Raw genomic sequence first — 17209 nt, forward strand, 5'->3', positions numbered from 1 at the left:
AGCCAAATTTGAGGACCATAACACAGAGCCACGCCCAAGAAGCCTTGAGCAAATGGACTCGCTGTGGTTGGGTTACAATTTGGTTTTATACATTTCAGGGAGACAGGAATTACAGGTAAAGTCATAAATCCACACATGGAAGGCATACATTGGTTTGGCCCGAAAAGATGGGACTTCTCAAAGGGGATGGGACCTTACAGATTATAAGTGGATTAAAGACTCTTTGACTTGTAATTGGTTTAAAAAAAAAAAATGAAGCTTTGTCTAATCTAAAGGCTTAGAATGTGTCAAGATAAGGAAGTCTGTTAATCAGAGACAAACTACCAGCCATATAATTATTGTGTAAATCAAGGACCTGCAGGTTTGTCTTGTATAGCCCTAGGCCTGTTATTGAGTTACAAAGGATATCTACAAGAAGGGTGGGGGGCATGATAAGGCATTTCTGACCTCCCTGTCTTGGCCAGCAACTCAGTTTTAGGGTATCCTCTTAGCCAGGAGAGAGTCCATTTAGTCAGCTGGTGAGGGGAAGCTTTAAGATTTTTAGTTCACGCACTTTAGTCTACAGGCCCTGGCAGCATGGGAAGAATGCTCCACTATTTTGAGTGCAGACAAGGAGCTCTGTTCTCTGCTTTCCCTGTTGGAAAAAACAGCAGGCAAGTGTGTTTGAAAGGATCATTCAGAGCTTGCCACTAGTGCATCCTTCAGGAGGAAAGCTGGGGGTTGTGGAAGTTGTGGAGTTGGAGAGGATCTGGTAATAACCCCTGGGGTATGTTCCACCCAGCCATGGAATTGGAGTTGTAGCTGGCTGCTCAGGCCTCAGGAAGCAAGGAGGTCTGGCAACCAGCCACAGAGCCAGGGTTGGTCCAAGGCATCTACTGGGGTGATGGGGATGGTGCCACTAATCCAGGGAGATTGGGGCCCCCTGGGTGGATTCATTGTATATACTTTTGTAAAAATGTGTAAAAGCCATTAAAATATATTACATGCTTGAATTGCATGTATTCATAAAGTGTTAGAGTTTATGATGACTTATTGGTTGTAAGTTAAAAGTCATAGTCTCAGTGGCCTTGGCTGTCTGCCAGCATAAAAAACTGATAAGCCTCAACAAAATTCAGAGCCTGCTTGCTAAGTTTCTTGGAAATAATGTAAATGGATTCACAACACTGAATCCCACTGGTGATCAAAGAAAAACTTCTTTTACGAAATAAAGATGTTTCTAATATAAAAATTGTAACTCCTACAAAAGTTGGGCCTTTGGTTTATGGTAAGAGGTCACACTACACAGGGCCTTGTTCCCACCTACTCCTGGCAGATTGACTACATCAGACATTTAACCTATTCCTTTCAGAGACTGATAAGGTCACAATCGCCTTTTGGGAAAAAGATAGCTGAGACCCCATGGGTCGGCCAGTCAGGTATAGAACAGGATCCTAATGGGCTGTAGTAGATCTGGTTCATTGACAAAAGGGACAGTAGCCCTTGACCGTATCTCTGAAACTTACTTTGGTGTTTAGAGTTAAAGGAAGGAAGCTTGCTTTATTTTTTTTAAAGCATTCCATGGTTGTTGCTCACCCTTCTATGCCACTGGGACCAACCAATTTCATCCAGTTGAAGGCTGTGATTACATATAGAATAATTCCTGGTGATCAAGGGCAATTGGTGACTCAGACATATACTGTGGTATGCTCTTACAATAAGCAGGAAATGAAGGAAATTAGAGAGAGACTTGGAAAAAAGTCCATAGAGACTATAGAAATTTGGAGGGTGGCAAATTAGAAACCACACAAGTTTTGCTGGATGAGAAGGAATGGAATTTCTCAGTCACCAAACAATTGGCTCTATGCTCCAATCCACCCTGGCTGTGACTAAGCTTCTATGATGACATGAGCATGACAAAATCTGTCAGGGCTTTGTTGTAGTGGGTTTTTATTAATAAATCCATATTGAAATGAGTCTAACAGAGAAGAGTTTCTGTCATTTGATAAGCAACCATGGGAATTGTAACCCCAACCTAGTTTACAACAGAAAACATGAGTATCCAGATGAGATGGTCACCCCAGGTCTGATTGACTCATTTGCTTAATTGGCATCACCTGGCTAGTGGTATCAAAAGAACTTTCTCTTGCACCCTAGAAATAACCTCTGGAAAACTATTCAGCTACTGGGCAATAAGGTCCCCAGAATGAAAGCCTGGACACAAACCAAGATAAATATGCCCTTTGGGCTAAGGGGGAAAAAAGAAACCAATTAAAGGTCCAGACTATAGAACCATATGGACCTGGCATTTACAGCAGAGGTCCCCAAAGAGGAGATTAATGGTTTGCCCATGAAGGAAATTCTCTCTTACTATCAGACCATGAGAGGGCCACAAAATTTAAAAATACAGACCGTAGCGGGGGAAGATCCCTGGCTAGCTTTGGGATCTGTGAACAAACAAACAAAAAAAAGACCAAAGGGGTCTAGACCCCCTTCAGTTTGTAGTAGTATTAATCTAACACCTTCAACACTACCTCTCTACCCAGGCCTTACCCACTTCAAGAACAAATAGGACTAGGGCAGAGGCTGAGTTCCCTCCATACTCCAGAGAACTAGAGGCCTTATGCACTGGTATTATGGGGACTGGATGGCAACAAAAGTTGCCAAACCTTTTCAGCTTTATTAGAGGCTGACAGGGCACAAGTCACTGGTCTGGAAAAGTTCCGCAGCCTGGTTAAAAAATTACTTTAACTGAATGTGGAAATAACTCTTGGATTAGAAAATAGATGGATCTAACTTTGTGGGTGGGCTCTTTTGACTTAGTTCTGGCCAGCACCTAAAGGTTTAATTACACTTAATTGTTCTAATATTAATTATTCTAACATTTCTCTGTATTATGAATTCTTTGATGCTGAGAAAGGGATGAATCATAGCTGAAGGCTTTTCTATATTCATTGCATCCGTAAGGTTTCTCTTTGGTATGAATTCTCTGATGCTGCATAAAGTAATTTGTTTGGCTGAAGGCCTTCACACATTCATTACACATGTAGGGATTTTTTTCAGTATGAATTCTGTAGTGGTGAATATATGTGGAGCAGTCACTGAAGGCCCATCTACATTCAAAGAATTCATAGGGTTTTTCTTGAATATGAATTCTCTGATATCATGTATGTGATGTCTGATAAGAATAATAACCAAAGGTTTTCCCGCATTCATCACATTCATACTATCTCTCAACAGCATGACTTTTCTGATGTTGATTAAGGTTTGACCAGCAACCAAAGGCTTTCCCACATTCAGTACATTCATAAGGTTTTTTCCGAGTATGGATTTTTTCATGTTGAATGAGGTATTGTGTCTGGCTAATGTTTACTGATCTACATTGATTATATTTTTGTAGGGTTTGTCTTTCCTGTGCATTTTCTGATGCTGAATATGGTATGTTCTTTGACTGAAAGATTTCTTACATTCATTGCGTTCATAAGGTTTCTCTCCAGTGTGAATCTGTTGGTGCTGAATAAAGGAAGTATGATAAGTAAATGCTTTCCCACAGTCATTATATTTACAGGAGTTTGGTGATTTCATTGCCCCTTGTAACTACTTCCTAAAGATAGCAAGGAATGGTTCCAAGGCAGCAATGCATTTTCTGTTGAAATTCAGAGACCACTCTGGCACACACAGCAGAGCCTAAGGAGAAGTGGTCTGGATGTCCAAATGTGGGAGTGACTTTACAGGTCCCTCACATTCCTACCCTAAAGCAAGAGAGATGTTCCTTTCTGCTGCTTTCTTTTCATGGATCCTCTTCCGATATGACTGTTTTGGTTTTTTTCACCCTTTAGAGACTGATTTCTTCTCCCCTTTAACCTCATCTTTCTGTAACACATATCATTCTCTGAAGCTCTGAAACAAACAACAAAAAACCACCACTGACCACATTTTTTATAATTACGGAGGATTTTGCGATTCTACCTTAATCCTAATCTCCCTTGGTAAAGCAATCAGAAATGGCTTCAGTCCCAACGGTTTTAGAATATGTTCCTCGTGAGTGCGACTCTCCTGTTTCTTCCTCAAATCTAAGGCTGAAAAGTTCTAGGTCAAGTTTGTTTTCCCTGGTTGATTGCTGTTTCCCAGAAAAAATACAGCACCATGGACGCGGGACTGTTTCTGCCTCCATCCCTGCAGTACCCCCTCAACCCGATACACTGGGCTGCCCTTGTTCCCACTGTCAAACAAGGGCTCCAGACAGACAGGAACTTTTGTATTCCAGGACTTCCTTTCATGTACCGCACCTGGGAATAGAAAGCTTTCTCCCCAGTCCTTCGGATTCAGTCGCCGCCGTTATGGGGTTCAAAACTGATAACCGGGCTGGGGCCCTTACCCTCTTTAGTAGCAGGCGAGAGCCCATCCCTCCTCCCAAAGCAGAAGTGGCCTCGAAACAAACCCCAAGCTTCGGAAGTGACCTGGGAAGGAGGCTCAAGCCACCACAGGCCCCTCCTCCCCCGCCTCCGGGGGACTGGTCGGTACGCAGCCTCGGTCTGCGAACTACAATCCCAGACTTCTCCGAGCCGCAGTGGTCACAGTGCCCAGACTCCGTTTCCCAGAAGTCTTAGGGCTGCTCCCCCCCCCCCCCCAAACCGCCCCCTGACGTCTGCCGAAGAATCTAACGGCTGGCGGGGTGGGCTGCGGGGCGGGGAGTACCGTGCAGATGCCGGTAGGCCTAATTTTGGGAGGGTCGCCCAGCCTCAATCCCTTTCTGTCACTTGTTTTTCTAACTGTTAATTCAGAGTGCAGCTTTCGCCTTTTCTTGTTAGATTTTGTCCATTTAACGTGTATTTTCCAAGCCTATTATGTATTCGTCTGCATTTCTAATTCGTGGGCTGGCTATGAGATTGAAGAAAGCTGAGCCACTAGAAAAAGGTTTTCAGTATCGTTATATTAGGTCAGCCAATCAGAGAAGCCACAATCCTTCCCCCAACATTTTCACTGCTAACCCCTAATCTGCGCCCTCTGCAACACACCCTGAAAAGCAGAATAGGATGGAAAGCAAAAATTAAAAACCACTCAGATAATACCTGGACATGTTCATATGTGTTCTTTCAGCCTTTTAAAATTTTAGATATATGTTTACATATTATATATACAGTGATAAATTATGTGTATTATGTTTATACATAACAAAAATGTTATAGTTTATACTTAAAATGTTTACTATATACATTCATCTTGAACTTTTTCCCATGTTAATTAATATTCTTTTACAATATAATTTTTGAATGATATCATCCAAGAAGTAACTAATCTTGTGTGCTGTATCAGCATTTCTTTGCAGGCTTCCTAAACACCAGTGTTTTTATTTGGACTCCCTAGCAAATGCTTCAGTCTGCTATCGTCAAACCAACTTTATAAGATTATTGTCAATTTTATTAGTTGTGATAGTGTGATTATGATTATGTTTAAAATAAAGAAAAATCCTTTTGGTTAAGAGATACATGCTAACAAGTCAAATGATGTCTGGAACTTGCTTTAAAATACTCCAGGAATAAATAAAAGTGGGGAGTAGCTGCAGTGATTACTGAACAAGATTGGTAAAGAATTGATCATTATTGAAGCTGGTGAAGGCTACACAGGAGTTCACTATACTATTCTATTTTGTGACTATTTGAAATTTTCTGCAATAAACTTTTTGAAAAATGTATACTAGCATTCCTCTTGGAACAGTGAGGCCAGCTAATTCTTTCCTGCCTCATGTTCAAGTTATCCTTGACTATTGCCCAAATGAACAATTTTCACCTTCACTGTCATCTTCATATGCTCAGTGATTCTTTCCCCTGGGACCCATCCTCTTCCTAGTTTTCCATAGTATCTCTGAAACCTCTAACTTTTCCCAGAACATCCCTTCTACCTCCATGCTGTCTCCCAGATCTCACTGTTCTCAGATACTGTTTTCTTAAGATCAGGGTTCTTATTCTCCTGAGTCCAAAGACCCTGTGGTGGTATCACATAGGTTTCCTCTGCCAATTTTAAGCACTGGCATATTTCTACTAAAGTTTTCTAAAACCATGTCTCTTTTAAGGCACAAGGTGCATTGAGGAGCAAACCATCTGGCTGTTACACTCCTTGTCACCATCACCTATCTGCCTTCTAATCTCTCATACACACATGACTTTGGCATCTAGCTTGTAGACTGCTATATTTCATGTCTCAGTTCATTCTAAGTGACATTAATGTGCCTGACAGAGTAGATGCTCAGTATATATTTATTGATCAATCAATGTCCACGTGGATGAATCATCTGGCAAACATTCTGCTTTTTATCTGAAACCCTGGGATCTGGCAGGCAGGAATCCCTACCCCTGTGGGTAGTGCAGCATCTGCTGCCTGTGCTTTTTGCCTCCCACCGGTGAATCTAATCCTTCCCTTTTTAATTCTTGTTCCAAAAGTTCTCCTCCTCCTCTCCCTTTAAAAGGTGCCTGCCATCTGCTCCCCACCCACAACCTTCTGTCCTTCATACTTTTCACACCCACCACTTAGCTCCTATCCATCCCGACTTTGCCAGAGATACCATTTCTTTCTGCTTTCTGTATGACTTGTTCTCACACTCTCTTCAATTTTCAATCTCTCCTTTTCTAGTGACTCATTTCATTATCACTTTAAGCAAGTCTAGTTAAGTCTCTACTATTTAAAAACATCTTCATTAAACCCACATGCTACCTTATTCAGCAAGCTAATTCTCTCCTTCTAATATGGTCCAATTTCAGTCTCTTTAGATGACTACCTATTTCCTTCATTCTCCTCCTTACTATCCACTTATTCCATAGCCCCTTAAATTTGACCTGTCCCCCTGACACTCAACTATATTTACTTGTAGAAAAAAGGAAAATTAAAACTGCACTGATACCATTTTCACTAATCAGATAGGCAAAAATTCCTAGATATGACAACATAGTCCTTGCCAAGGCTGTGGAGAGTCAGTCTTATATGTTGCTGGTGGGGGTAGAAATCCTGTGAAGGCAATGTCTGACAAACTTACAAATCCATATACCCTGAGACCTAGCAATTTTACTTCTGGGGATTTGCTCATCTATCCTAACATATCTAAAATGGCATATATATAAGGTTATTCACTGAATGGTTTGTAATAGGAAAAGATTGAGAATAACCCAAATAACCTAAATTTCCTCCATCATGAGATTGGCTAAATAATTGCCATACATACAGTGAAACACTATGCAGTTTGTGATGTTTAATTTTATGTGTCAACTTGGTTAGGTTATGATGCCCAGTTGTTTGGTCAAACACTAGTCCACGTGTTTCTTTGAAGGAATTTTGTAGTTGTGATTAATATTTACAATTAGTTTACTTTAAGTAAAGTTGATTACCCTCCATAGTGTGGGTGGACCTCATCCAATCAGTTGAAGGCCATAAAAGCAAAAACTGAGGTAAAAGGTAGGAATTGTCCCTCAAGACTTTAACATAGAATTTTGCCTGAGTTTCTAGCCTGCTGGCCTGCTCTGGGGATTTTGGACTTAAGACTGTAACATCAACTCTTAACCTGAATTACCAACCTGCTGGCCTGCCCTATGGATTTCCATCTTGCTAGCCCCCACAATCATGTGAGCCAATTCTTTAAAATAAATCCCTCTCTGTGTATTTGAATCCATATCTATCTATCTAGGTTCTTTTTCCTTATAGACCCTTGAATTTTACACAGCTGTGAAAAAGAATGAAGACACTCTCTCTATGGAAAGATTTCCAGGATGTGTCTTTTAGTGGAGAGATAGCCAGGTATATATAATGTTCTATGTGTAAAAAGGGGAATTGAAAACAATAATAAACAATAATATGTTTATGTTCACTTATATCTGCACCTAAGCTCTAGAAGGATACACAGAATAATTAAAGTGGTTACTTGGGGGTTCTAAATAGATGGAGGACTGGAGTAGGAGTGACAGGTTTTTCACTGTGTTTTTTAAAATACTCTTGTGATTTTTGAACCATGTGATTATTTATACCTATTCAAAACCTTAAATTTTTTGAGGGCTCCATTAACCCCTAATTGCTAAATGTGATCTTCCTTGTATGCATCCTAACTCAGTGGAATGTTACACCACATACCAATCCTTCCTTGGAATTTCCTCACCTAGCTTCTGAAAGCTTTACCCCCCTAGTTTTCTGACTTATCTCTTTTTCTTTGACTCTTGTCTGTCTTTCTTGAATACAGACATTCTCTGAAGTTCTGTCTTAAGCATCTTTTGTGTCTACTGCAGCTTAAACCATCCCCTCTGTGTACTAGCTCTGCATTTCTGCACAAAGCCTTCCTCATGAGCTCAAGACCTACATTTCCAGCTACTTCTTAGATGTCTCCAGATCCATATATTTATGCAAATGTGTCTAAAAAGCAACTCATCATCTTCAACCCAACTTTTTCTACTGGCTACCAGTTGGGTGGTATCTCTAAGCCCAAAGAGGGCATTTTGATGATCACGATGACTGGGGAGTGATACTTGAATTTAGTGAGCAGAAGGCAGGGACAATAAACATCCTAAAGTGTCTGCTGCAGTCTGGCACAGCAGGAACTGTCCTACCCAAATGTCAATAGGGTAATGACTTCACCATCTATATCATCATCTTAATTCAAAATCTACAACTCTTCTCTTTTTCTTACTGACATATTTAATTGGTAATCAAGTGCCATTGATTCCACCTCTGAAATGTCTCTTTCTCTTCTTTGCTGCTGTCACTAGCTTAGCTCACATATGAGCTCTCAGCTACAACTTTGCCAAAGCTTTCTAAACTAGCCTCTGCCTCAGATCTTCCTTTTTTTACTTTTCACATTGCTGTCAGAGTTCTCTTTCCAAACAACATCTGATCGTGGCCCTGTTCAATAAGCAATATAACCTAAGCCCTAGCGTGAAAGCCTACTTTTCCAGCCTTCTCTCTATTTCTAGTCTGTGTGTAACAAAACGGTCATTTCTACCTCCTCTATGATCTCTTCTGGAAAAGGATAAAATCTTGAGAAATAACTGGTCTTACTGAGACACTCCTAGGATTCCCATGCAAAAAAAATCACCATCCCCCTGTTTATTGGAATCTCTCTTTCTTCTCTACAAAGGTCAAGGTTCACCTCCTTCTAGGACTCAAGGATGGACCAAGGACATAGCATCCAGTATCAGTGTATGGGTGATGTCTCAGACATAAAACATATGCACTGAATCTCTGTATCTGCTCCCATCTGACCCAAACTCCACTGATTAATAGAAGACACTCTTTCCTAAAACCTTCCTTATTCAAGAGACATTTGCAGAAACCAAATGCCAAGTTACTCACTACTTAGGTATGTAAAACTAAAATATCAATTTTATAAAGTGGCATGACCTGGGAAAAGGTCACAGATTTAGGGAACCCAGGATTCTGGTTTCTGTGGTATTACAATAGTTATATGATATTACATAATGAGACTTGGGCCTCAGTTTTTCTCATTTGTAAAACTGGGGATAATACTTGCCCTACATCCTTCTAAGGCCTCCTGTGGGAATATAAGAAAACATAGGCCGGGCGCGGTGGCTCACGCCTGTAATCCTAGCCCTCTGGGAGGCCGAGGCGGGTGGATCGCTCCAGGTCAGGAGTTCGAGACCAGCCTGAGTGAGACCCCGTCTCTACTAAAAATAGAAATAAATTATCTGGCCAACTAAAAATATATATAGAAAAAATTAGCCGGGCATGGTGGCTCATGCCTGTAGTCCCAGCTACTCGGGAGGCTGAGGCAGTAGGATCGCTTAAGCCCAGGAGTTTGAGGTTGCTGTGAGCTAGGCTGACGCCACGGCACTCACTCTAGCCCGGGCAACAAAGTGAGACTCTGTCTCAAAAAAAAAAAAAAAAAAAAGAAAACATAAATAAAATTTATGATAAATGAAAAGGCAAATGCTCCCCCAACTTTTATTTAAGTCTAAAATATCATGAACCTTTGGGCTAAGAGTTGGAGAAAGAGTTGACTGTGTACTCTTACCCACCTTAATAGCACCCACAGAGGGTCTCTTCTCAAATTCTAGGGGTTTCCTCACCCAGGGGAAAACTTGCCAGGAAAGCCTAACCTGAGCAGTGGGAGAGTAACATTAGCTAAATTAGCTTAAACAGGTAGTGCTTACTGTGAACCAGGCACTGTTCTAAGAACTTCATACATTTTGTCTTATTTAATCCTCACAACCACCACAACAGATAGGTACTGTAGTGGTTTAGAAGATGTTTACAGATTCTTTGATACTCCCTTCAAAAAGTGGAGCCTAACTCCCTTCCCTTAGAGTGTGGGCTGGACTTAGTGACTCCCTTCTAAAGAATAGAAAAAGTGGAAGTGACAGTGTGAGACCTCAGATGTTATGTCATAAAAAGTGTTGCAGTTTTCTCCTTGCTTTCTTTCTTGCATCACTTGCACAGAATAAATACCACAGCCCACTGATTGTTGTGGTTATGAACACACACACACACACACACACACACACACGTGCACACACGAACTGATAGAAATGATAGGGTCAGAACCTCCGTCTCCAAAATTACACATTAGAGATCACGTTCTTTGCCTGTCTTCCTTTTGTGACTAACCGAAGGCTACTAACTTGCATCTACTTTGTTGTTTGTATTCATCTTAGAGGAAGAGCAAGGAAGTCATTAGAGAAGCAGCCTGCTCCAAAGCAGAGTTTCTCAACTTCACTGCAAGTTCCCCTCTCTTAGGAGCCTAGCAACATTAACCTGTGTCTCTCTCTGGATGCTTATTGCCCTCTTACAGTGCACCATGTCCAGGCTTATCTATTCCAGATTGTGTCGTAAGCTCTTTGCAGTCTGAGATCACATTCAGTGGCTATCTGGTACCTGGCACACCCACCCTGAGGGTTTAACAAACATTTGTTAAGTAAATGAGTAAATGGCTGACTGAGGATAAATTGCCTTAGTAACAATCCCCCTGTACTTCATTTCCTTATGCACCCAGCTGCAGCTGTGCAGTGGTTCTCTTTTGGTTTTGCCCCTCCATGTGCATTCTTTACTCTCCTCTGAACCCCACCAAAAGACTGATCTCTACGGACTCTGTAGGGAGGTAAACTTTTACCTCTACCCTCTTAAGATGTTTTCTTTTTGTTTATTTTTTGGCGGGGCCTGAGAATTAAATTGGCGTAAGACAAATCAAAGTGAAAAAACATATAAATTTATTTAATACAAGTTTTTTGTGGTACAGGAGCCTTCATAAGGAGATGAAGACTCGAAGAAGCAGAGTTGCACACTTATATACTGAGTTGGACAAAGAGTAGTTAGTAACTTGTGAAAATATGACAAAGCAAAGGGGCTTGGGCTAGAGATGTTAATTGGGTGAAAAAGTTACTAGAAAGATAAGAGTTAGTTTAACAAGGTTTGTTTGTACAGATTTCCCTTGGCCTCAACTTCTCATCCTTGATGACAAGAATGAAATTTTCCTTCTGGTTTAGGGAGGATATCTTTCACATGGGAATTTCATCTCCTGCTTTTAAGAAGGTCAGGGTGATTTTCTTGCACTTGCTGCTTTTCAAGTGCATTTAACTCAAAATAGTCAATATGCCAGAGTAGCGTATTTTGGGGTAGCATGTTCTGCTTTAACTGCAAAGGGTGGGAGAAGAGACAGGTTAGAGTATTATTACCCCACTGGGTCTTGTTACACTAATCCTTGGAACCTGTGAATATCATCTTATTTGTCAAAAAAGGACTTTGGAGATGTGACTAAGGATCTTCAGATGAGGAGATTGTCCTGATATTCAGGGTGGACTCTAAATATAAGCACATGTATTCATATAAGAAGAAGGTAGAGGAAGAGTTGATGACAGACACAGAAGAGGAGGAGGCACTGGAGGCAGAGTGAATTGATGTAGCCACAAGCCAAGGAATGCGGGCAACTAACAAGCTGGAAAAGGCAAGGAATGGTTTCTCTTCTGGAGCTCACCAACACCTTGATTTTGGCACTGTAAAACTGATTTCAGACTTCTGAACTCCATAACTGTGAGAATAAATCTCTGTTGTAACCCAGCAAGTTTATGGTAATTTGTTACAGCAGCCATAGGAAACTAATGTACTCTTCATTTGCTCTTGCTCTTTCAGGCTTGGATGGTAATGTTTTTCTACAGTTGCTAGATGCTGGTGTTCCACTGGCCTTTGGTTATACTTTCTTCAATAAGTGTGCCATCAGTTTCTTCTTTGATTGTTTGTTTTTAGAGACGGGGGTCTCACCCAGGCTGGAGTGCAGTGATGGGGTCATAGCTCACTGCAGCCTTGAACTCCTGGGCTCAAGTGGTCCTCCTGCCTCAGTTTCCTGAGTAGCTGGGATTACAGGTGCATGCCACCATGCCTGGCTTGCCATCAGTTTCTCACTGGGACTCTGGCCAAGAGATAGAGTGAAGAAAATAAAGGACTAAACAAGAAGAGGTCCCTGCAAATATTTTCTTTTACCAATAGACCCAGCCTTTGGTTCCTCATCTTTTTGGGCAGTGCTGGGTGCGGGGAGTTAGCTACGCTCCCCGCAAAGGGGTTTTGCTGTTGGGTCTCTCAGACAGGGGTTGTCTCAAAGGATGAAAAAATAGTAGGAAACAGAAATAAAAAAATAATACACAGAGCCAAAGATAATAGTTTATAAAGTAAAGATTTATGAAGATAGACAAGGAGGGTATCCAGAAGATTATATCTCTTCCCACGGAGATGCAACCTCGATTGAACTTTTACACAGGTACTTATAGGGCAGATACAGGCTTGGCAAATACCCTTGGCAACAGGATTTACATAATAATAAGTAGTTTGGTTTAGGGTCAAAGTCTTCTAAAAGGCTACTACAGATCCTTTAACTAACTCTATCTTGGTGAACAATGAGTTACAAAATCTTCTTAGGGCAAACTTCTAAGTTTTATGATAAGGCTATTACTTTAGCAAAAACAGAGACATCTTGGCTCTGTTCATTGTGTTTTAGAACAGAGATTTCAGAAGTCAACATGAGCTGTGCCTTATGTTAATTACTTTAACCGCATGGTTCGGTCTGGGCCCGGCTTGGGCATTAGCATACCTGTTTGATCAGCTCTTAGCATATCTATTTGATTAGCTCTCATCTCCAGCAGCCTGTCTTTATTGGTCAGCTCTGGCAACCTATGGCTCTAGGCAAGATCTGCTTTGTCTTTCAAAACAGGTGAGAACCATAAGGCCCAGCTTACAACTGTCGCTTTGAAATGCAGCTGTTACTGACCAACGAGACGCCCTCCTGAGGCGAGGCAGCTTTTGATATGCGAACTAACATGTCTATATTTTCCTTTAAGGCAAAGCCTTATTTGACTTCTGAAATCATCTCTGTCTCTAAAAATACAGGGGGCATTTCTATAAATCAGTATTCTTAGGCTCAACAGCTGGGGCCATTGCTTCCTCAGAAGGAATGGTTCCCTTGGCCCTGTAGTATTCTCCTCAGAACTACATACCTCAGAATCCAAGATCAAGATGAATCCCGTTGCCTCCATTCAAGGGTGGCTTCATCTATAGCCTGGGCACTGGAAGCCCACTGTCCACTGAGACCGAGGATGTGTTCAAGACAGGATCTAGAATACATCCCATTGTGAGGTCATTCATGTTGGTCCTGCTTTCCCTCCCCCTCCCCCACACCATCTTCACAGTGACAAATGCAGAAAGAGAGAAAATTCGCTGACTTTTCTTTTACTGTATCAAACTATTTTGTGAACAACGCTCTACCCTTAGCTGGAAAGAGGTACACTGCCACTAAAATTGAACAATCGCAGTTTACAGGTAGAAATGTTAATTGATTTTTTTCTCAACATTTAAATTGCTCTGCCATATTTCTTAAATCTTTAGCAACTGCCAACACTTTCCAGCACTGATAGAACACAGAATGAAAGAATGAGAAGCAAAGTAATTATGCATGCTTTAACAATATGTCTTGTTCCAATCCAGCAAGTAGGCATGATTTTAACTTGACAGTGCGCTTTTGTAGTAGAGCCAGAATTTCTATAGGGAAACAATTTGATTCCTAATACCTGTGCCTGAAGATCTCCAGTTGAAATCATGAGCTGTGGGCTCAGACCGGGGTGGTCGGATGGTCACTCCACAGAGATAGGATAGATACCCCACAGCCACCCAGAATTTGGTTTATATGTCAAGACTGAGGACACATACACCAAGAGGGTAAGAAAAGATTTATTATCTACACACTAAGACTTTATCTGGAGAGCATGGTAGGCTCCCAAACTGGTCTGAAAATATCTTGAGAGAGAAAAGGGAGGGGTTTTAGCTTGGGGTTTTATGGTAGTTAGGGGGTGGGACTGGGATGAGGGTTCCACATGTGAGGTAGGGATTATGTGGTTTGAACCACCCCCACATCCACACCCTGCTAGGATGCCAAAGGAGGCAGGACTCAGGCTTACTTATCAGCTTGTCCACATGTGGTACAGAAGGGGATATGGGGGTGGCTTGAAAGCTGTCAGTAGTCAACTATCAAAAATGGAAGCAGACTCTTAATTACAGTTGGTTTCTGCATGAAGTGTCAAGAATCTTGTGGAAAAGAACTCATTCTAAGAGAAGTGAAGGTGGATGTGTATCACATATAAAGGACAGGGCCAGTAGCTGAAGTAAAGAAAGATTTTGAATACCACATGCTGTCTGATATTTATACAGTCCTCTTTCTCAGCTGTCTGAACTATAGAAAGAAGGAGCAGTAATAAAGATTAAGGAAAATTCCTTGATCAAATAGCTGTTTGTTTCTTAAAAAATCTCTATTAGCCTTTGAAGACAAAGGGGTGCCTCTGCTTTGTAGCACAAGTAACAAAGGATCAAGAATAGGGGTGACAGACAGTTTCTGGACTGGAGGGAGAGGGGTCTTTGTGGCTTCTACTTGGAAAACTCTTTCTCCCAGATCTTTCCATGGTTGCCTCTTCTCATCCTTCAGGACTGTGGGAGATTCCATTTTCCAAAAATGGTCACAGCAATGTTTCCAGTCCCAAATGTTCTTCCACAACATTGCTACTCTCCAGCAAGAAGTGTAGCGTATTCTCCCACTTCCTAACTGGGGTGGGACTTTGTTACTGCATCCATGAGTAGTAGTTGACAGAAGTGCCAGTGAGTGGCTTCCAAAGCTAGGTCATAAAAAGTGAGATCCCAACTGATACCTGGCTCTGTCTCAGGATGCTCACCCTTGGAACCCAGCCACCACACTGTGAGAAAGCCTAGGCCACCTGGAAAGACAACCTGTGGGTCTTTTGGCCTATAGCAGATCCTAAGGTCTCAGCAGACAGCTAGCATCAACTGCCAGGTATGTAAACAAGTGAGCCTATAGATAATCTCAACCTCAGCCTTCAAGCCTTCCAGCAGAGCCCCAGACAGACATCAAGGGATAGAAACAAACCATCTCCTCCATGCCCTGTCCAAATTCCTGACACACAAATCTATGAACATAATAAATCATTGTTTTAAACCACTATGTTTTAGGGTAATTTGTTATACAGCTGTAGTAACTGGAACTCAGTTCAAATGTCACCCCAGAGAGGGCTTTGTTGGCCTCATTCACCAAAATCACATACACCCGTCATTCTCCATCACATTACTTCATTTCATTTTCTTTATCATTTTTTTATTGTGGTAGAATATCCATCACATAAATTTCCCCACTGTGACCATTCTTTAGTGTACTATTAAGTGGCATTAAGTACGTCACAATGTTGTACAACAATCACCACTGTCCATTTCCAGAAACTTTTCATCATCCCAAACAGAAATTCTGTATCCATTAAATGGTAATTCCCCATCTCCTCTCCTCCCAACCCCTGATAATCTCTAATCTACTTTCCATGTCTGTACATTTTTGCCTATTCTAAGTACCTCATATAAGTGGAATCATACAACATTTGCCCTTTTATGTCTGGCTTATTTCATTTAGCATGTTTTCAAGGTTCATTCATGTTGTAACATGTTAGAATTTCCTTCCTTTTTACCACATTTGGTTATCCATTGAATTGTTAATGGACACTTGGGTCACTTGCTTCCACCTCTTAGGTATTGTAAATAATGCTGCTATGAATATGGATATATAAATATGTCTTCAAGATCCTGTTTTCAGTTCTTTTTGGTATATACCCAGATGGAGAATTGCTGGGTCATATGGTAATACTATGTTTAACTTTTTAAGGAATCACTGAACTATTTTCTACAGCATCTGCAACATTTTACATTCCTACCAGCAAAGCATGAGAGTTTCTAATTTCTCCACATACTAGCCAACACTTTTTATTTTCCATTTTTTTGGTAGTAGCCATCCTATTGAAAGTGGTCCCTTACTGTGGTTTTCATTTGCCTTTCTCTGATGGCTAGTTATATTGAGCTTCTTGTTATGTGCTTATTTGTACAGTATACCTTCTTTGGAAAAATATTTATTTAAATCCTTTGCCCATTTTTCAATTGGTGTTTTTTGTTGTTGTTGAGTTGTAGGTGGTCTTTCTATATTCTGGATATTAATCCCTTATGAGATATATGATTTACAAATATTTTCTCCTTTTCTATGGGTTGTCTTTTCATTCTCTTGGTAGTGAAAACTTTGATGCACAAAAGTTTTAAATTTCGATGAAGTCCAATTTATCTATTTTTTTCTTTTGTTTCTTATCCTTTTAGTATCACATCCAAGAAATCATTGCCAAATCCAGTGTCATGAAGATTTTCTCTCATGTTTTCTTCTAATAGTTGTATATTTTTAGCTTTTGTGTTTAGGTTTTTGATCCATTTTGAGTGAATTTTTGTGTGTGGTATAGGTAAGGATTCATCTTCAGTCTTTTGCATGTGGATATCCAGTTTTCCCAGCACCGTTTTTTGAAAAGACTGTTGTCCTGTATGCATTGAATGGTCTTAGTGCCCTTGTTGAATATCAATTGACCATACATGCAAAGATTTATTTCTGTGCTATTCTATTCTGTTGGTATGTCTGTGCTTATGTCAGTACCACATTCTTTTGATTACTGTAGATTTGTAGTAAGTTTTAAGATCAGAAAGTGTTCCAACTTTGTTCTTTTTTTCACAGTTTTTTGGCTCTTAGGGGTCCCTTTAGATACCATTTGAATTTTAGGATGAAGTGTTCTTATTTCTGGGAGAAAAAAAAAAAAACAACCACTGTGATCTTGATAGGGATTATATTGAATCTGTAGATTGCTTTGGGTGGTGTTGTCCTTTTAATAATATTAAGTCT

The 17209-nt window shown here is 40.7% G+C and overlaps 1 protein-coding gene across 6 annotated transcripts in view; it reads left to right on the top strand.

Annotated features, from left to right (window-relative positions):
- Positions 1-17209, top strand: part of ZNF391 (zinc finger protein 391) — a 70075-nt gene that overhangs the window by 15671 nt on the left and 37195 nt on the right. The window contains exon 3 of one of the 6 annotated variants that reach the window (XR_006735331.1): positions 11703-12011. The exons of 4 other annotated variants lie outside the window; for them this stretch is intronic. The gene's annotated coding sequence lies outside the window, so the exon portion shown is untranslated. Of the gene's footprint in view, positions 1-5292; positions 5370-11702; positions 12012-17209 lie in introns of those variants that run through there. One more of the 6 variants, XR_006735332.1, reaches the window with a different exon arrangement.

This window comes from Lemur catta, chromosome 5 (genome assembly GCF_020740605.2).
Source record: "Lemur catta isolate mLemCat1 chromosome 5, mLemCat1.pri, whole genome shotgun sequence".
In the NCBI taxonomy this organism is placed as follows: domain Eukaryota; kingdom Metazoa; phylum Chordata; class Mammalia; order Primates; family Lemuridae; genus Lemur; species Lemur catta.